Source organism: Lepus europaeus, chromosome 8, assembly GCF_033115175.1.
Source record: "Lepus europaeus isolate LE1 chromosome 8, mLepTim1.pri, whole genome shotgun sequence".
Lineage (NCBI taxonomy): Eukaryota > Metazoa > Chordata > Mammalia > Lagomorpha > Leporidae > Lepus > Lepus europaeus.
The window spans coordinates 80,780,824-80,802,847 of NC_084834.1; the positions used below are offsets into that span (position 1 = coordinate 80,780,824).

General features: G+C 38.1%; 1 pseudogene; it reads left to right on the forward strand.

Moving 5' to 3' along the window:
• LOC133765308 (phosphatidylinositol N-acetylglucosaminyltransferase subunit C-like) overlaps positions 1-18,422 on the forward strand; it is a 200,738-nt pseudogene extending 182,316 nt beyond the window's left edge.
• Positions 18,423-22,024: the final 3,602 nt, after the last annotated feature.

Below are 22,024 nucleotides of genomic sequence, written 5' to 3' on the forward strand. Positions count from 1 at the left end.
CAAAGTCGGCGAGCCCTAAAGGCTTCCATAGCCTTGGCAACTCATGACTAGAGCCTAGGGAGATTGCTGACGCCATAAACAAGAGTGTCAAATTGTTAAATCAACAACAGGAGTCACTGTGTACTTACGTCCCATGTGGGATCTGTCCTTAATGTGTTGTCCAATGTGAAGTAATGCTATAACTAGTACTGAAACAGTATTTTTACACCTTGTGTTTCTGTGTGGGTGAAAACTGATGAAAACTGATGAAAACTTAGTATATACTAAATCAATCTTCTGTATATAAAGATAATTGAAAATGAAGAAAAAAACTTGGCTTTAAATTGGAAATTGCATAGAAAATTAATCAATTCTAAAAAAAATATCATGTAGGATCTCTGTCCTTAATGTGCTGTACATTGTGATTTAATGCTATAACTAGTACTCCAACAGTATTTTTCACTTGGTGTTGCTATGTGAGGGCAAACTGTTGAAATCTTTACTTATTAAATACTAAAGTGATCTTCTGTATATAAAGAGAATTGCAAATGAATCTTGATGTGAATGGAAGGGGAGAGGGAGTGGGAAAGGGGAGGGTTGCGGGTGGGAGGGAAGTTATGGGCGGGGGGGGGGGAAGCCATTGTAATCCATAAGCTGTACTTTGGAAATTTATATTCATTAAATAAAAGTTTAAAAAAAATTGAATTGAATATAATTCTACCCTAAACTATCCATTTTGATTGCTACAAACAGAAGCCATTAACAATTTTATATGGTATAATAAAAAATAGCAATGTGAAACATACTGACTGAATATAGACTTCCTCCTGAACTCTACTCCTGTAAGTGTCCAGTTCTCTTTTTTGCTGTCACTAATTTCTACTAGGATTTTTTTTTTTTTTTTTTGACAGGCAGAGTGGACAGTGAGAGAGAGAGACAGAGAGAAAGGTCTTCCTTGTGCCGTTGGTTCACCCTCCAATGGCTGCCGCGGCTGGCGCGCTGCGGCCGGCGCACCGCGCTTATCCAATGGCAGGAGCCAGGTGCCTATCCTGGTCTCCCATGGGGTGCAGGGCCCAAGCACTTGGGCCATCCTCCACTGCACTCCCTGGCCACAGCAGAGAGCTGGCCTCGAAGAGGGGCAGCCGGTAATTTCTACTAGGATTTGATGGACGGGGCTGTGACTCTTTCATTTTTCTTTGAAACAATAAGTAGTAAAAGTGTGTAGGTAGTTTGTATAGGACTTATATATTTAAAAATGCTACTTCTAAAATGTCAACATCTTTAAAATTGCATGGGGAACTTGTTAAAATACAATGTTCAGAAAAACCATACATTTATTTGAAAGAGTTACAGAAAGAGAGAGAGAGTGAGAGAAGGACAGAAGGAGAGAGAGAGAGAGAGAGAGATCGATCTTCCATATCTTCATCCTCTGAGTCACTCTCCAAATGGCTGTGACAGTTAGGGCTGGCCAAACTGAAAGCAGGAGACTGGAACTCCAATGGGGTCTCCTCTGTAGTTGACACAGTCATCTTCCGCTGCTTTCCCAGGCAACTTAGCAGGGAGTTGAATTGGAAATGGAGCAGCCAGAACTCAAAGTAGTTCTCATATGTGATGTCAGAGTTGGGACATAACCAGCTGCCCCTAAAATACAACTCTGATTTGGTAGTTCTGGGTAGGTGTTTATGATTCTGTTTTTAAATAAATTTCAGGGTCTGGTGCTGTGTCTTAGTGGGTAAAGCCGCCACCTGCAATGCAGGCATCCCATATGGACGCTAGTTTAAGTCCCTGTTGTTCCACTACCAATCCTGCTCTCCACTATGGCCTGGGAAATCCTTGGAGGATGGCCCAATTTCCTTGGCCCTTGAACCCACATGGGAGACCAGGAGGAAGCTCCTGACACCTGGCTTTGGATAAGCACAGCTTTGGCCCTTGTGGCCACCTGGAGAATGGTGGAAGCAGATGGAAGATTCTCTCTCTCTCTCTGCCTCTGCCTCTCTGTAACTATGCCTTTCAAATAAATAAATAAATAAATCTTAAAAAAAATAAGTTCCAGTTACTTTTGATGCTGATAGTTGATAAACAAGCTTTTGAAAAAGGAAACACTTCCTACTATCCTTTTGAGTGTTTATTATTGTGAATATCTATCAAATTATACTATGGCTAGTAAGTTTCAATATTCATAAAAAATACTGTGTATTCTCCCCAAAAGGCAATTTTAGAACATTTATGTATGGTTTCTATTTTCACTCACAGAATTGTTTCTGTGGCCAACACTATGGTAATGAGTGTTAAGTCACAGTTTCTGACACTGGTACCACAAATGAGAGAGCCAGTTTGAGTCCAGCTGTTCCACTTTCAATCCAGCTCCCTGTTAATACACCTGGGAAAACAGTGAAGGATGGTCAAAGTACTTGGGTCCCTGTCATCCACATGGGAGATCAGGATAGTTTCAGGTTCCTGATTTCAGCTTGGCATACCCCCGGCCACTGAGACCATTCAGGAAGTAAACCAGTGGCTGTAAGGTCTCTCTTTCTTTCTCTCCCTCTCTGTTATGGGCAAGTTGCCTTTCCAGTAAACAAACAAGCATATATATTTTTTAAAAGAATCATTTAATTTTATTTTATTTCACTCACTAATGAAAATATCTTCCATTTCAATCCTAAAATGATAATTAAATTCTCCAAAACATTTCTTAGATTATGATACCATCTCTTCAATCCATTACTTCGATGTCTTTCTTTCCCATTTGTCCTTTTAGCCTTTTAAAAATTCCCCTATTTAGATATCTTTTAGTTTTTGTATACCTATAGATTTGAATGTGAGGTATGTTTGGCTGGGTTGTAGGCTAAAGACTCAGAGAGGTTGTAGATCATCATGCTAGATATTATATTTTACGCTTGGGAAACAATAGAATGTGTTTGCTATCCAAAAAAACCATTATGAGTGTTCTCTGTTCTCTCCCTAGTTGACTGTCCATCTCCTTACCAAAACCTCCAGAGCAGTTTGATTTCTGTGCCAAAGGCAACTCTGAGATTTCCTACAAATTACTGCTACAGGGACTATGTCTGTGTCCCTGCCAAAACAAATTGCTTCTTCACACTGTCTTCACTTGGATTATCAATGAATCAATCAGAAAAATTTAAAATTGTTAGAAGAATTACATAGATAAAGTTCAGTTATCTTTACTATGGTTCCCCAAAGAAGTAGAATGTTGCAATTTTCTTGAGGACAAAGTCTACCAATTTCAAGAATTAAGAAAATTTGGATAACATTTAAGTGTCTAACGTTTGGCAGAGTTTCTCTAACTTGAATAAGTCTTGAGAATGTATTTGAGGAAGACAGTTCCACAAATTTATCTTTAAGAAGTTCTTTCATAAGAACCTAAAATCTTTATCAGTGAATATGAATTTTAATTAGGAATTGCCATTGACCTAAGAATACAGATCTCATACTATTACTATTATTATATTATCATATATAACATAATATATATTATATTATTATACTATTACTTTTATTATTATACTATTACTATGAAATTAAGATATTCATCTGAAGATTACATTTGAAGATTCAGGGTTACCAGCCTAAAGCAGAAATGGAAAATTATTTAAAGACTAGTACTGCCGCTTAGTCTGAACAGTGCTGCTTAAACCAGAATCTTAGCACAAGCATTGCAATCACACTGCAACACTTAGTTACAAGGAGTTTACATATCTCATCAAGAAATATTTTTGAGGCTGGCACTGTGAAGTCATTGTTTACAGTGCCAGAATCCCATATGGGCTGTTCCACTTTCAATCCAGCTACTTGCTAATTTGCCTGGGAAATCAGTGAAAATGATGTAGACATGTGGTCCCCTGCTGCCACAGGGAAAACCAGATGGAATTCCAGGCTTCTGACTTAGCCAGGTACAGCCTCAGGCATTGTATCCATTTGGGAAATAAAATTTTTGGATGGAAGCACTCTCTCTCTCTCTCTCTGTCTCTCTCTGTCTCTCTCTGTCTCTCTCTCTCTCTGTGTGTGTTTCCTTTTTTCTCTGAAACACCACCTTTCAAATAAATAAATCTTTAAAAAAGGAAACAACAAGAAATATTTTTATTAATTTTAGATAATGAAAAAAGTTGAACACAAAAAACTAACAGATAATCCTAAATCCCTAATAATACATTAATATACTAGCTTTCACATAGTGATGAACTTTCTTTAAAAAATATAAACAAATGTTTTACTTTGTAGAAAATACAAAAGCAAGTAGAAGGTATAGTTGGTTCATAGGGGAGTAATGTGATGACTCCTGGTGTATTAGGCATTGTGGGCTCAGCATTGGAATCATTGGTGATCAATGTGTGCTGATAATAGTGCTAAATTTCAAAGGTTTGATGAGTTTTGGAAATGGAGTGTCTATGAGAAGGCTGTTGTATATAGAAAGAATAAATACACGTGGAAATACAGGGAAATAAATAAACAAAGGAGAGATTTGAACTTGGCTAGAGAGGACGTCAAATAACACAGATGTGATTTTTTGTGTTTCTTTGTTTCTTATTTAGGAACCTTTTATGTTTCTTACAATCAAGAATAAGACCTTATTGGAAATACTTGAAGGGAAGTTAAACCTGATGGGGATGCAGAGCTTGAGATGGTTTTACTGAAGGCAGCAAAACTGAATCTGAGTACAATAAACCAAGCATTAGAAATTGATTTAGAAAAGGTTTAGGGAGTGCACAGAGACATAATGATTGTATTACCAGTAAGCAAACAATCTTACTTGAAGTCTGACATAATGAGGTACCTTTACGTTAGAGAGAGGGAATAGAGATTCAAAAATTTTTCTGATGGTTTTAATTAATGTAAAAGAAAAAAATCATGTCTATTTTTTTGATTCTGACAGTTGAACATGAAAGATTATGATCTCAGTTGAGTTGAGTTAATGAGCTTTCAAATGAAAGGTTTCCAAATGAAAACCCCTAACTGCCAGTTAAAGATACCATAGCCAATATTTATCAAGCAGAAATGAAAAGAAAAACTATGGGGAGAGACTGGAAGAATAATTACACTGAGCAAGTATTAGAACATGATAGCATCATCTTGATTGAGGAGGAGTTGAAAGAGACAGAGGTGGTCCATTGTGTCAATTTATATTGTGCGATGTGATGATTTTGGCCCCAGGCTTACAATTCTATTTTAAAGGTGCAAATAGCCATATTCTCACCCTTTGGGAATGTTCAATTTCTATTCAAAGATAAGCACTTGCTGTGTGAGTGACTGCATCTCACTACTTGCTTGCAAGAGGAGAGGTTGCAACAGCAGGTTAACAAAAGATTTTTTTTTCTGGTGGGTGTATTTTCACCACTGTATGAAATACAAGCTTCATAAGCTGAACATTATAATTTCAAGAAAGATTTTGCTTCAGGCTCATCCTTCCCTCGTGGGCTGTAGATATGTGTGCATGAGCCAATTTGCACCCCTTCACAACACTTCCATTCATCTAAAATTACAATACCATCCTTATGTGATTTTTATGCACCCAGAGGAATTAAGCTCATCATTACTATTATGACAGTAAAGCTCTCTTAAGAAGTAGCTAGGTTGGAAGTTTTCCCAAATGATTCATTTGGATTTTCATTCTTTACCTCCAAGTATATAATTTCCCATTTCCATTTTTAAGATACTTAACTTGGATTGTTATGGATGTATTTAAAATATTTATACAAGAGTATTTTAACAAGACTCGCATCATTATGGGAAACAGACTATACTATGTTTTGGCCAACAATTTCTTGTGTTTACAAATTATACATGTGAAGGCAGCAGTTTATAATTATATGGTTAGCCACAATGAGGATAAGTTCAATGCTTTTATTTCCCGATTAGCACAAGTTAAATGTCTGTTTGAACACAACCTTATCTCAGAACACATTTATCTTTCAAGTGCTTCATCGTGGAAGATCACTGAAGTCCTTACATTTGTCAACCAGAACACAACGTTTTTAATTGATTTGGCAGTTATTTATATGTAGATTAGAACATCCTTTGTGCTTATTTAAAATTGTTTCATTTTTTCCAGCAAAGACAGTTTTATTTATTTTTTATTTTTTTGACAGGCAGAGTGGACAATGAGAGAGAGAGAGAGACAGAGAGAAACGTCTTCCTTTTTCCGTTGGTTCACCTCCCAATGGCCGCTGCGGCCAGCGTGCTGCGGCCAGAGCACCAGGTGCTTCTCCTGGTCTCCTGTGCGGATGCAGGGCCCAAGGACTTGGGCCATCCTCCACTACACTCCCGGGCCATAGCAGAGAGCTGGACTGGAAGAGGAGCAACTGGGACAGAATCTGGCACCCCGACCGGGACTAGAACTTGGTGTGCCGGCGCCGCAGGTGGAAGATTAGCCTATTGAGCCGCAGCACCAGTCTTTTTTAAAATTATTTTTTATTTTTTGCCAGGCAGAGTTAGACAGTGGGGGAAAGAGACAAAGAGAGAGTTATAGACAGTGAGAGAGAGACAGACAGAAAGGTCTTCCTTCCGTTGGTTCACTCCCCTAATGGCCACTACGGCCGTTGCTGAGCCGATTCGACCAGAAGCCAGGTTCCTACTGGTCTCCCATGTGGGTGCAGGGACCCAAGCACTTGGGCCATCCTCCACTGCCCTCCTGTGCCACAGCAGAGAGTTTTACTGGAAGAGGAGCAACTGGGACTAGAACCCGGCGCCCATATGGGATGCTGGCATGCAGGCGGAGGATTAGCCAAGTAAGCCACGGCACTGGCCCCCAGCAAAGAAAGTTAACATTTCAGAGGTCTTTTATTAAAATGTCTTCAAACTTCCTCTAAGACAAAAAATGCTAAGCAAAACAGAAAATAAACACTTTTCATTTAACAGCTGATTATCTCAATTGTCCACATCAGTTGGGGAGGAGCTGTTCTACAGCTTTGTTTAGAAACTGTGCTGAACAGTGAGGAATCAATCCTCTGTTTGCACAGAGAATGGGTCAATCAAAAATACCCTAGGCCATAAAATGTGATCGTACATGAGATGAACTTCATGTATGTGCTGAAAAATAAATCCATCTTTCTGTAAAACCCTGAAAAAGTCACATCAAATTTTTGGAAATTATAATCAAGAGAAAACTCTGAAGTCAGTCACCAATAATTTGTGATCCCTTCACTATTCCTGATTAACCTGAGAAATGCTACATTTGGTACAAGAAAGTTTTCTGAGGAGCTAATATATTCATCAGAACTCATACTATTGATACATATTTTAATCTATAAGTGTTGTAACACTATAACTTGTTTAATAATGAAGTCTAGTAGAAATTATTCCCATTTAATACTTCCAAGGCCAGAACAGAAAGCTGAAATTTCTAGTGGGCATATACCTAGGGAAATGGTTAAGTATAACATAGATGTAACCTGGTTTCAGCAGGTGAGGAACTCAAGTTTAGTTCAAAGTCTAAGCAAAAAAATCCTTTCCCCATGATCAGGCACCTGGGACTGAGCAGAAATGTTCATAAAAGAAATTGATCCCTTAGAAGAGAATTCAGGCAATGGGGAAACATTAACAATTCAAGGATAGGCAAACTGAGCCTGGAGGAGCTATGTTAGAATAATGAAGACAACAAAAATCTCAATAAAGGGTATCTTTTATTCCTATGTTCTTTATTGTGTGTTAAAATAAGTGTTATCACCAATAACTCTATTGCTGTCATTATTGAATATAGGTTCTATTATTTTAAAAAAATCTTTTCATTTGGTTCACAAAGCCTTGAGTTAAATAAACCTTTGATATAACATTGTGTGTATATTACTGGATGGAATGGATCAATATTTATTATTACACTTGAATTTCAATCATTGTTGGTAGCAAAACAATAAATAGCTATTACTGGTGTATGAATTAAAAAGATTATGGAGAAAATCACCAAAATGGTAATTATCTTTTATGAATGAAGTTAAAATATTTTAAAAACCATTTCTTTGTATGATTTTGAATAACTTGTTTATTATAATTGAATGGCTAAAACTGTCAAGGTTTAACTCTCTATGGGTGCAAGTTAATCTCTGTGTTCAGAGCATTCATTTGGAGTGGACTAGTTGTTGTGAAACAAAGATTCAAAAACACAGAATAGAAATTTCAATAATACTACTAATAGTAATTATATAATTTTAATTATTTTTTAAAAGGAGAAATTTGGGGAGGGGTTCCAGAAACCTAAATATCTAAGAAATAATTTGCAGAAATATCTTCTTAACTAGACTATTTCAATATTTGTCATGGTAAAGCTTTAGTTTCATGTGATGGCTAGCATATGATGATTCAAAGTGTTATTATAAAGCTGAAATAATCAAATCCATGTAGTATTGATCAAATGATAGGCAAATAGATACAGCAGAATAGATATTTCACAAATAGATTCACATATATATGGACAAATTATTTTAACAAAGTTTTAAAAACTTTAGGAGTCAAGATTTTGCTATGGATTTTAAAATTAAGACTTAGCCCTATTTATTCATGACTAGAAATTGAAGCCTAATTTTCATAAATTGTTTATTTGAATAAAAGAGGCATTATTGCACTCCAAAAATGAAAAGCTGTAGTTGAGCACTATAGATAACCTATAACATTTATAGGTAGCATGCTATAAATCATGCCCTTTTTATACCAGATAACTGATACAAAATGTGGCATAGGGAAAAATTACATGAGGAAATAAATTATAGTAAATTGGAAAGAGAATTAGTTTTTATCTGATGTAACTATGAGAAAGCTACATAACTTGCTTAGTCTACAGTGGCTCATTTTCAAAGTTGGGTTATAAATGTAAACCATAGAGGGAAGTGCATGATGGCTGAATAGGGAAAGGACATGCTGCTTTGGGTGAGGGGAAAACAGTAGCAAAAGAAGTGGAGGAAGTGCATTCCCAGGGGAGAGTTGGAGAGAAATCTGCAGTGGAAATTCTACAGAAGAGGGATGCTGTGGATCAGCATAGAAGGTGCAGATGCACAACAATGAGTGTGGACACAAATCATGATCCCCAAATCCAAAAGCCAGAAGAAGCATCAGGTTCAGAGGGCAAGGTAAGAGCAGATTTTTGCAGCCTGTGCCACTGGGTGGTATACCAGAGGGAAGCCTAACAGAACACAATATCTTTGTGTACCACCAGGATCCCTAACAAGGGACAGGGTAACCATCTAACCTAATAAAAAAGGGCACATTTTCTTCTCCCCACTCCCTGACAAGGGCACCTGACAGCTGGTGAGGAGATTGAACCATTTTGACACAAGCAGCAGTTATGGATGCTCTTGTGCATGCTCCCTGCAACTGGAGGGACCAACGTGCCATTTTGACATAAGAGGCAGGTGCAGTGGCTCTTGTGTGCATGTGTGTGATCCGAGATTTTAACAGAGGAAAATAGTTTCATTTCCCACTGATTTTGAGTCTAACTGTGAGGATTGACAAAGGATGGGCACTCACATAGGACTGTGAGGTTTCCCAGGCTATCAACATATCACAGGCTTCGGGGCTCAAACCACCAAAGTGAAGCACCCACAGGAAGATGGCTCTGGGAATGTCTCTGCTGTCTCTATGGACAGGACAGGACACGACAGGGGAGTGGAGCAGAGCCTCTGCACCTCATGAATGTGGGAACCTTGTGTGTTGAAACTGTGGGAACTTTGCCCTGCACAATAGGATACATGGTGTAGCTGGGTGTCTAGAAAGTCACTGTGTGCAGTGCTGAAGGCTCAGAGTTTCCTGATTGCCTGGGGTGGGTCACTGCAGTGGGATCTATGCTCAGATCCTTTGTGCGATTCATGCAGCAGTGCACATGAGTATTGCACCAACAGTAGGCTAACCCCACGCATCGACCACATTGGAAGAGAGGATATGAGGGTGTGAGTATGCCAACAGGGGTGATCGTACCTTACCACCCACTCCCAGCTGACAATAGATGAGATCTACCATGCCCAACTTGGATGTCATCCTTGTTACTCACCCCACCAGAGCACTGACCAGAGCACTAACCAGAGATAACTGGCCACACATATCTCATGCCTTTGGTATTCACTGAAAGAGCAGATACTCCAGTAAGCCACAGAGGCATAGTTTAAAGAGAAGGGGGAGAAAGCCAATAAGAATTTCCACAAATGTCTCAAAATAAACACATAAAATCAAGAAGCAAGAATAAGTAAGAAAACATGATTTCCCCAAAGAGCACAACACTACTTCAGTATTAGAATGTGAAGAAGAAAGGATTGATGAAATACCTGAAGAGGAATTCAAAAATATTAATCATATGATTACTCAGAAGCAATGAGAAGTATTAAAGAAATGCATACATGACATGGATGAAAAGTTTTCCTATGAAGTTGAAATTTTAAGAGAAATCAAACTGAAATATTAGAAATACATAGAAATTCATTACATCAAATAAAAATACAGTGAGAGAGAGAGAGAGAGAGAGAGAGAGAGAGAGGTCTCCCATCCGCTGGTTCACTCCCCAGTTGGCTACAATGGCTGGAGCTTCACCAATCCAAAGCCAGGAGCTTCTTCTGGGTCTCCCACATGGGTGCAGGGGCCCAAGGAATCAACCCAGATGTCCATCAACTGATGACTGAATAAAGAAATTATGGCAAATACACACCATGGAATACTACACAGTGGTAAAAAATGAAATCATGTCTTGTAACCAATTGGATGCAACTGGAAACCATTATACTTAGTGAAACAAGCAAGTCCCCAGAAGACAAGTACCTACATTTTTCCTGGTCTGTGATATCTTATACAGTGCCAAAAGTGTAATATATAGGAGTTAAATTGACATTTTGAGAGTGGATGGTTGTTTATAGCCCTTGTCTCTACTGTTGAGGAAGAATGTTGTATCTTTTTCCTCAATGTGTTAAACTCTTTACATAGTGCAAAGTTAATCTTATAAGTATAAAGTATGGCTGGCGATGCGGCTCAATAGGCTAATCCTCTGACTACAGCGCTGGCACCCCAGGTTCTAGTGCCGGTCGGGGCAATAAATTCTGTCCCGGTTGCTCCTCTTCCAGTCCAGCTCTCTGCTGTGGCCTGGGAGTGCAGTGGAGGATGGCCCAAGTGCTTGGGCCCTGCACCCGCATGGGAGACCAGGAGAAGCATCTGGCTTCTGGCTTCGGTATGCCGGCCACAGCAGCGTGCCAGCTGCAAGCGGCCATTGGGGGGTGAACCAACGGAAAAAAGAAGACCTTTCTCTCTGTCTCTCTCTCTCACTGTCCACTCTGCCTGTCAACAAAATTTAAAAAAAATTAAGTATAATGTAAACTGCAAGTAGATTTAGAGAGTGAATAAAAGAGGAAGGAGGAAGAAGGGTGAGATTGTGGGTTGTAGGGAGGGTAGGTTGGGAAGTATCACTATGTTCCTAAATCTGTACATTTGAAATACATTAAATGAATTTGATTTAAATAATTTTTAAAAGCAATCCATAGAGAATATTAGTTTAGATGATATTCCAGTAGGTGGGCTCAAACTAATATGATTACAGCTATTGATCAACAATTCTGGCAAACATACACAGATATAGACACAATTTCAGGACTCTGGAGAGTGAGAAAAAAATGGCACAAGAACTGTAAAAAATCAGCTGAGTTTCTTGTCCTGAAGTCTACATTAATACAGGTTCTGGTATGTCAGTTAAAATCCAAGAATAAATCTATGATCTGGAAAATTTAGCATGGGGAACTATCACAAATGACAGAGAAGTCTAAAACACTTAGAGAAAACTCCCTTCATATCTTTGAACACAATACTGTGTGAATTTTGAAGAGCCTCCAGGAACTAAGAAAAATCATAAATGGAATGTTATAGAGTCCAAGAAGAAATTTTAGTTGCTGCCCATCTGATGGGAGGCATATTATCATGTTTAGTGCCATCAAGGCAGAAGTGATTATAAATACCCTGGGCTTTCCACTGAAAGGGGCAAGAATTAGTACATCACTCATAAGAAGTATATCCCTGATCAGTTTCAGTTCATAATTGATCATAATGATAGGATTAAGTGTCAAAGGAATCACATAAACAAGACTAGTGTCTGCTAATACTAACTGATAGAATTAAAAAGGAGAGAATGATTCAACATAGGAAGCGGGATACACAGCAGACTCATAGAATGGCAGATGTCCTAAACAGCACTCTGGCCTCAGAATCAGCCCTTAAGTCATTCAGATCTGGCTAAAAAGCTACTACTAAAACAGTACTCTATACTTTGTGTGTCTGTGTGGGTGCAAACTGTTGAAATCTTTACTTAGTAAATACTAAGTAGATCTTCTGTATATAAAGATAACTGAAAATGAATCTTGATGAAGAATGTGATGGGAGAGGGAGTGGGAAATGGGATGGTTGTAGGTGAGAGGGAAGTTATGGGGGGACAAAGTTGTTATAATCCAAAAGTTGTACTTTGGAAATTTATATTTATTAAATAAAAGTTAAAAAAAGAGAAGTATATCCTGAAATAAGGGATTCACTCTAGGTGTAAAACAAAGCCCAAAACAGACTCACTGTTACAAAGCATGAAACCAAGCTTCCACTTGCGCGCAACAGTAAGTGAGGAATTTGAGGGCTAAATAAACAGTAACATTACTAAAATGAATGTAACAGAAGCCAGTGTATCTATAATGTATTACACATAATTAGAGAATATGCTTGTGCATATGAAGAATCAGAAAATGTACCACAAAATTGTGGAATTAGATAAAATAGAATTTGAAGCCACTTTCACAAAACTAGAGCTGGTTATCAATGAAGGATGATATCTCACCACACAAGAGAACACTTCCAATGAACAGTAGTTATTATTTTTTAAATATTTATTTATTTATTCTAAAGTCAGAGCTACACAGAGAGAGGTCTTCCATCCGATGGTTCACTCCCTAATTGGCTGCAATGTTTGGAGCTGCGCAGATTCAAAGCCAGGATCCAGGGGCTTCCTCCATGTCTCCCACAAGGGTGCAGGGCCCAAGGACTGGAGCCATCTTCTACTGCTTTCCCAGGCCATACCTAAGAGCTGAATTGGAAGTGGAGCAGCCAAGTCCGGAACCGGCACCCATATGGGATGCTGGTGCTTCAGGCCAGGGCATTAACTCACTGTGCCACAGCGCCGGCGCCAAACAGTAGTTATTTTTAATAGTTATAACCAGTGAAGGTGATGGTGGAAGAACAAAAATAAAGGCCCAGCATGTTTCTAAACATTCTTCAACTCTGTCATACTGCTGTAGCAAAAAAACTGGCTTGGATGAATATAGTATCATAATGAATGAACATCAGTTGATTTTCAGCAGAAAAATAGAAACTATAAAAAAGAAAAGAAATATAACATCTCTGTCATTGAAGAAATGATATCTGATTTGTGCAGTCACTTTGGAAAATAGTGCTACATTCTCAAAAAGTAAAATCTAAACTCATTCCACAACATGGCAATTCCATTCCCACAAATCTATACAAGGTAAGTGAAACATACACTTTTACACTTTGTTGCACAGCAACATTGTTTATGAGAAGCAAAAGTTTAGAACAATCAAATGCCTATCTATTGATAAATGAGACAAAAAATGAAGAAGAAATAAAATGTTTTATGCTGTCACACAGAAAAACATCATAAATGTGAATTAAACAAGATGCAAAAACTTTTTATACTGTATTAATCCAGTTATAAAGAAGTATATAAAAGGGAAATTTATAGACTGGAAGTGTATTAGTAACTGCCTTATTTGAAGGTATGAAAGGCATTTACCACAAACAACTGAAAACAGTCATTTTGACATGATAAACATGTTTTAAAGTGAGCTGTACAACTCTATACATTTATTTTAAAATATTGAATTTTGTACTCATTTTTGAATTCTATGCCATGTGAACTATACCTTAATACATCATTAAAACACTTTTTCCTTAAAAAATAACTAGTGAATGTCCAGATCAGAAAATTACAATACTCAGAAAACTTCATCAGGTGTGTTTAACAGCAAATTGGAGATGGGAGAGAAAAAGGTCAGGTAAACCAAAGTCAGATGAATTGACATATTTAACTGAAGCACACAGAAAATTCAGCAAAACCTCATAAACTTCGGGAATTCTACGAAGCAGGCTGATCCACATGTAAACAAAGTCTATGATGGAGATAAATTGGTGAACAAATTGTATTAGAAGGTACAGCGACAGAAATTCCTCCAATTTTGTGAAAGAAAAGCACGTACAGACTGAAGAAGCTCTAGAAACCTTGAGCAGAATAAATACAAATGGAACCATATTGAGACACACTATTTCAAAACACTGAAAACAGAAGTTACCAAGAAAAACTTGAAGGTAGCAGAGGAGAAAAGACAGGGCAAACAGCAATATGCAAGACTGCTAGCATCTGATTTGAGTCAAAGGACATCAAAACACAATGGAGCAACATTTCTAAAATGCCAAAATAAAATGGAATCTCAGAATACCAAAATTAAAAACTTCTACAATGAAGATTAAACAAAAGAGTTTTCAAGTAAATGATTTATGAGAAGGTAAATCTCCACTAAACTAGTCATGAAGAAATGCTAAAGAAAATTATGTAGATTAGTAAAATTTTATGGGATACAAATCTGGATCCAAACACAGGAGAGAACAAAACTGGAAATGGTATAATTTGTGGAAATAGACCATATTTTAAAAGTAATTTTATTATATACTGAATCGATCTTCTGTATATAAAGATAATTGAAGATGAAGAAAAAAACTTGGCTTTAAATTGGAAATTGCATAGAAAATTAATCAATTTTTTAAAAATTTCATGTAGGATCTCTGTCTTTAATGTGCTGTACGGGGTTATTTAATGCTATAACTAGAACTCCAATAGTATTTTTCACTTGGTGTTGCTATGTGGGGGCAAACTGTTGCAATCTTTACGTAATATATACTAAAGTGATCTTCTGTATATAAAGAGAATTGCAAATGAATCTTGATGTGAATGGAAGGGGAGAGGGAGCGGGAAAGGGGAGGGTTGCGGGTGGGAGGGAAGTTGTTGGGGGGGGGGCACTGTAATCCATAAGCTGTACTTTGGAAATTTATATTCATTAAATAAAAGTTTTAAAAAAATAAAAAAATAAAAAAGTAATTTTATTTTAAAATCTCATCGTTTTCCATTTTGTAATTCTTTCATTTTTGACCCCTTATTAGTATATATCCATAAAATACATAATCATATCTTTTTTATTGATGATATTTATACTTTCTATTTTTTTCTACTTTTTTTAAAAAGATTTATTTATTTACTTGAAAGTCAGAGTTACACAGAGAGAAGGAAAGGCAGTGAGAGAGAGAGAGAGAGAGAGAGAGAGAGAGAGAGGTCTCCCATCCATTGGTTCACTCCTGAGATGGCTGCAATGGCTGGAGCTGTGCCAACCTGAAGCCAGGAATCAGGAACTTCTTCTGGGTTTCCCACATGGGTGCAGGGGACCAAGGACTGGGCCATCTTATACTGCTTTCCCAGGCCATAGCAGAGAGCTGGAATTGAAGTGGAGCAGTCAGGATTCGAACTGATGCCCATATGGGATGCTGGCATTGCAGGTGGTGGCTTTACCCGCTACACCACAGTGATGACTCACCTACATTTTTAAGTAGGAAAACCACTGTTTCTCAAGAGTATATACAAAGGTTATAAACAATAATCAAACCTCAGAATGTCAATTTTGCTCATACACTTTACATTTTTTTCTACTCTATATTTAGTTACCATAGATCAGGGGGAATATACAACATTTGCCTTTTGGGGACTGATGTATTTCACTAAGCATAATGGTCTCGGAGTTGCACACATTTTATTGTAAAAGAGGATTTCATTCTTTTTTTAAAACTGAGTAGTAGTCCATTGTGTATATAAACCACATTTTCTTTATCTAGTCATCAGTTAATGGACATCTGGGTTGAGTCCATATCTTAGCCATTGTGAATTGAGCTGCTACAGGCATAGGGGTACAGATAACTCTTAAATATGCTGATTTTATTCCTTTTGGATAAATTCCCAGGAGTGGAATGGCTGGGTCATATGGTAAGTCTATATTCAGATTTCTGAACTATTTCCGTTTGTCTTCCACAGTGGCTGAACCAGTTTACATTTCAACCAACAGTGTATTAGAGTACTTTTTCTCCACATCTTCACTAGTATTTATTGTGTGTGTGTATGTGTTTGCATTTTCTTGCTGGTTAGTGATCCTGATCATCTTTTCATGTGTCTGTTGGCCATTTCTATTTCATCCTTTAAAAAATGCTTGCTCATACCCTTAGCCCACTTCTTAACTGAATTGCTTGTTTTGTTGTTGTTGAGTTTCTTGAGCTTCTTATATTCTGAATTTTCCAATATTTTAAGCCATCCGTTTTTGTAGCTAAGGCTTCATCATTTTATTGTTTTTAAAATATATTTTATTATTTGAAGTTGTAACTTAAATAGAGAAGTTTTAGGTTCACATTAAAAATAGCTTGGGCTGTTGCCACCCACTTGAGAGACCCAGATGAAGCTCCTGGCTCCTGGTTTCATCCTGGCCAGCCCCAGCTGTTACTGCTACCTGGGGAGTGAACTAGGAGATACAAGGTCTCTCCTTCTCTGTCTCTCCATCTGTAACTCTTTCAAATAAATAAATCTTTAAAAATAAACAAAAAAGAAAGCAAGGAAAGGTGAGTACAAAGCAATCATGGCACAGTATAGAATTTCCAGAGGGTACTTACTTCAAATCTTCATAAAGGATGCAAACACACGGACCCCTGCACTGGAGATTGAACTGGTCTGAGTGAAGGAAAGGATAACGTGTGCCCAACCTGTAACTAACATCAACGAGGTCAAGTGACAGAAGGTCTTACATGAGACCTTACATGTAACAACCCTCTCCTGATAAGTACGTGGACCGGAGGTTCCTAAAAGAACTCAGGGAAAACATCTATGCCTGGAAATAGCAATATCAGGCTGTGGTATTTGATCCCAGTGTCGTGGTTCAGCAGCTGTGCACTGGCTGTGTTTTTGTGGTTATTTGGTGGTATATGGACGACGGTCTTCTGGTACCCCACTGGTTTTTTCGGACTAACCTGGCTTCTTCTTTAATTTTTTTTTTTTTTTTTTTTGGACAGGCAGAGTGGATAGTGAGAGAGAGAGACAGAGAGAAAGGTCTTCCTTTTTGCCATTGGTTCACCCTCCAATGGCCGCTGCGGCCAGCGCATCTCACTGATCCAAAGCCAGGAGCCAGGTGCATCTCCTGGTCTCCTATGCGGGTGCAGGGCCCAAGCACTTGGGCCATCCTCCACTGCCTTCCTGGGCCATAGCAGAGATCTGGCCTGGAAGAGGGGCAACCGGGATAGAATCCGGCGCCCCAACCGGGACTAGAACCCGGTGTGCCGGCGCCGCAAGGCGGAGGATTAGCCTGTTGAGCCACAGCGCCGGTCCTCTTCTTTAATTTTGTATATATGCATATATATTTATTTGTTTATTTATTTATTTATTTCACTGATGGAGGTGAAGAGGGGAGTAAGAGTAGGCAGACCCAGTGGGCTAATCTGAAGAGTGTTCTTATTTTAATGACTTTCACTTATGGTTTTTCACCAGTGCTAAATACCCTCAAAGAATCTGTCAGCACTCACCATCTATGTCATGTCAGTCTTCATGCTCTAAAGCCACCTCATCTCCTTTGACTGGTGCTAATGCTGCCATAGTCCAGCACACTGTCCTTGAACATGACCATCTTCCTTCTGTTTGCCTAGACTCGTGCCCTCCCTGATCTGTGCATGCCTTCATCATGGTGACATTTGCCATCCATATTTTTGCCTTGTGGCACATGTTACAGAAGAAACTGAAGGCATGTACTCCCTGCAGTTATGTGGAGGTCACATTGCTTTTTGCATTTTTAGCCTTGGAAAGCCTACTGCCTACTAGTGCTGTGGGAGCCTACTCTACCCTTCTGCTGATTTCCATCTCAAGTCTGTCCTTGCTACATTTTCACTTTCAGGGATCTTTTTTAATATTCATTTATTTGAAAGGCAGAGTTGCAGAGAAGGAGTGAGAGAAAAAGATACATATATATATATATATACACATACATATACATATATATCTTTGATCCATTATTTTACTCCCCAAATGCCTGCAATGGCCAGGGCTGGGCTAAGCTGAAGCCAGGAGCCAGGAGCTTCTTCTGGGTCTCCCACATGGGTGCAGAGACACAAGCACTTGGGTCATATCACTGCTCTTCTGGGCACGTTAGAAAAGAACTAGATGGGAAGTGGAGCAGCCAGGACTCAAACTGGTGCCCATATGGGATGGCAGTGTTGCAGGCGGCATCTTTACCCATTATGCCACTATGCTGGCCCCTTGCCTGCAGCTTTTTAAAGAAAACATTCATAGGCCTTGGAATGAAGCTCATATAAAAGAAGACTTGTCCAAGTTTCTTAGCTAACTTAGGGAACCACTATCATATGTTAAGGCAAGCTAACTGACTAGCCTTCTGATAAATAACAAAATGTGGAGGAAAAATTCCATTCTGGAAACAGCACACTGATGTGGGTAAGAGATTGGAGACAAAAAGAAAAAAAAATAACCAAAGGCATGGGTGGTGTTGGTACTTGTCTTCCTGTTATTTTGTTGGTGAAAAAGCTTTCTGCTGTCCTCTTTAATTATTGCCTTTCATTTACTATTCAGTGTAACTAATGAAGTGATATGCTTCTATTGTTTTAAAACACACACATACACATGCAAAGATAATTTAAAAATGTCCCCAAATTAAGTTTCCTGACCATTTGTAGAAGAACCCCCAGATTAGTTGGTGCTGTGGTTATAGCGCCCCCAAACTTGAGTCTGCTCACCTGACATGCAGAAAGTCAGAAACATCCAGGTGGTAGAAGAAAGTATTTATTTATTCATGAAGCATAGAGCAAGGACACTGGCAAGTATCACTTAATTCCAGACTCTCCAAGGTGTTAGGGCTGAAGGTTTTTATGGATTGAAGTTGAGGCTGAAGGGTGCACGACCAACTCATGTCCAAATTCTGGGTTGATTAGTGATGCTCCTGGCTTTCCACTGATTGGTTCAACAATGCCATGCTCTTCAGGGAATTTTTATGATGGCTTGCTGGGCTTCATTTGGTCTGAGGGGTTACGTGTAGGTGACAGTTGCATTCTACCCCAGACTTGGAATTTCCCTGCTTGGTCCTGGAATTCCCCTAAACGAACCCCTCCAGAAAATACTTGCTTATAAAGTATTATTTGGATGAGAAGCAAAGAACTTCTTGAGTTTGCTGATTAGAACCTTGTATGGTCAACTTTCCCTCAATCTTGTGAATTATTTTTGATAAATGGTTCATCCTAAAGGATGAGCAAACACATCTGGGACTAAGGGAGATAGATGAGAGGCTGGAATTTGCCCCTACATTAGGTACATTTGCATAAGGGTTTGATATCAACTATGATGTGTCAATGGTTGCTTTTTAAGCCATTTAATTAGCAAATAATTTAATTAGAAATCAAATAAATCAAAAGTTCTTACAAAGTTGCATTCATAAGTAGAAGTAGGGATTTGTCAAAACTCATACCTACACCTAAATATTCCTGACAAGGACATTATAAGAAATGAAAAGTACCAACTAATATCATTTGTGAATATAAACACAAAAGTCCTTAACAAAATGTTAGCAAATCCTATTTGACAGAGGATGTTATCTTATAAATTAAAGGCTTTTTTAACAATAGGAAATCAATCTTGTGATATGCTGTGTTTACATAAATAAAGGACACTTGTAGGATATTTACAAGACATGCAGAAAAGGCATATGACAAGCTTCAGTGAGCATTCATACAAAATACTCCACAAGCTAGAAATGGAGGGAAGAGGCCAGTGCTGTGGCGTAGTAGGTTAAGCCCCTGACTGCGGCGCCTGGATCCTATATTGGTGCTGGTTCCTGTCCAGACTGCCCTTCTGCCAATCCAGGGAAAGCAGTGGAAGATTGCCCAAGTTCATTTGTGGCATGAACCAGCGATGGAAGACCTGTCTCTCTGCTTCTCATTCTCTCTCTTGGTATAACTCCGACTTTCAAGTAAATAAAAAAAAAAAAAAAAAAAAAAAACGAAGGAAGGAAGGAAGGAAGGAAGGAAGGAAGGAAGGAAGAAAGTCACCCTACTACCTTACAGGGTGAAGAGCACATTTTTTTTTTTAAGATTTCTTATTTACTTAAAAGTCAGAATTATACAGATTCACTGGGTCACTCCCCAGTTGGCCTCAATGGCCAGAGCTGAGCCGATCTGAAGGCAGGAGCCAGGAATTTCTTCTGGGTCTCCCACAAACGTACAGGGGCCCAAGGACTGGGCCATCTTCTACTGCTTTCTCATGCCACAGCAGAGAGCTGGATCAGAAGTGGAGCAGCCAGGACTTGAACTGGCACCCATATGAGATGATGGCACTGCAGGTAGTGGCTTTATCTGCTATACCACAGCACTGGCCCCTATAGAGCACATTTGGGACCACAGAGTCCAACTTCTTCTGGGAGGTCTCTTTAGTAATGTCCTGTCTTCCTGAATCAATTCCTGTCTCTGCTGTTTCAGCATCAACCTTTCCAGATCTAATTTTGTTCTGGTAACACTATCTACAAAAAAATCTTATAATCAATATCATATCCATTGGTAGAATATGAAAAAGGCAAGACAGTCATATTTCACTACTGCTTTCCAACATTTCAGCTGATGTCCTAGGTGGTACAGACAAGAAAAAGAGATCAAAAGTCACAACCTACTTATTATTTGCAGACTATAAAATGGAATTAAGAAAAAATTTAAGAATTTTATACCCAGATAAATGCTGACAACTTGTTATACCTAGTAGGTGAATTGCAAAAGTTTACAGCATATAAGGTCAAAGCAAAAAAAAAAATCATGTTTATACAGAGTAGTAACAAAAATTTGAATGTTACATTAAGAAAAAGTAGTTAAATTACAAATGAAGACATAAATAGGTAAAGAGCTATATACTCTTATATTGGAAATTGTTGTAATGTATAATTACCCTATATTGTCCTATAAATTCAATGTAATCTCAATAATCAGTGCAGCTGTAATTTTTGAGAAAACTGATGTAACATTAAGATGTAAGTGAAAATGCAGATTATCTAATATAGTAAAAACAATCTTGAAAAAGCAAAAAGGTGGATGATCTATACTACTTGTCTTTAAAAATTACTGTGAAGGTCCAGAAATTATTAAAAATATGTAAGTTTATTAATGAAATAATTGTCTATAACTATTGACAATTCTTATTTAATAAAAATGCCAAAACAATTTAAAGGAAAAGCAAAATTTTTTACATTAATGATACTGGAAAAATTAAACATTCAAAATGGAGCAAGATTCAATTTTTTGGCCTAAAATTGATTGATTTATCTAAAAGGCAGAATTACAAGGGCGAGGGTAATAGAAGAGAGGGAGGGAGAGATAGAGACTCTTCCATCTATTAGTTCACTCTTCAAATGGTTACAATAACCAGGGTTGGTCAAAGTGAAGCCAAGAGCAGGGAACACTTCTAGGTCTCCAAGTGGGAATTATTAACCCAAGCACTTGGGCAATGTCTCATTGCCTTCTCAGGAGCATTAGCAGGGAGCTGGAGTGGAAAGTGGAATAGCCAATACTCAAACCAGCCCTCATTTATGATGCCAATGTCTGATGCCATGATTTAAACTGCTGTTCCACAAAGCCAAACTTGCAAAAATTAAATTTCTTGTATCATGAAACATAAAAATTGGTTGAAGATACAACATATTCCTAAATGTAAAAGGCTTAAACTAAAAGGTTTACAGAAGAAAACATAGGCCATATCAGCATAACCCTGAGGTAGGCAAATGTTTCTTAGAATGTAAAGGAACTAACAATATGTGAAAAAAAAATAATAAATTGAAAACTTCTATCTTCTATTAAGTAAGTGAAAATGCAAGACGGATACTGGTAGAAAATATTTGTAAAATTATAGGCAAAGAATTTTATCCAGATTATATAAGGAACTCCTACTTATAAGTGAACA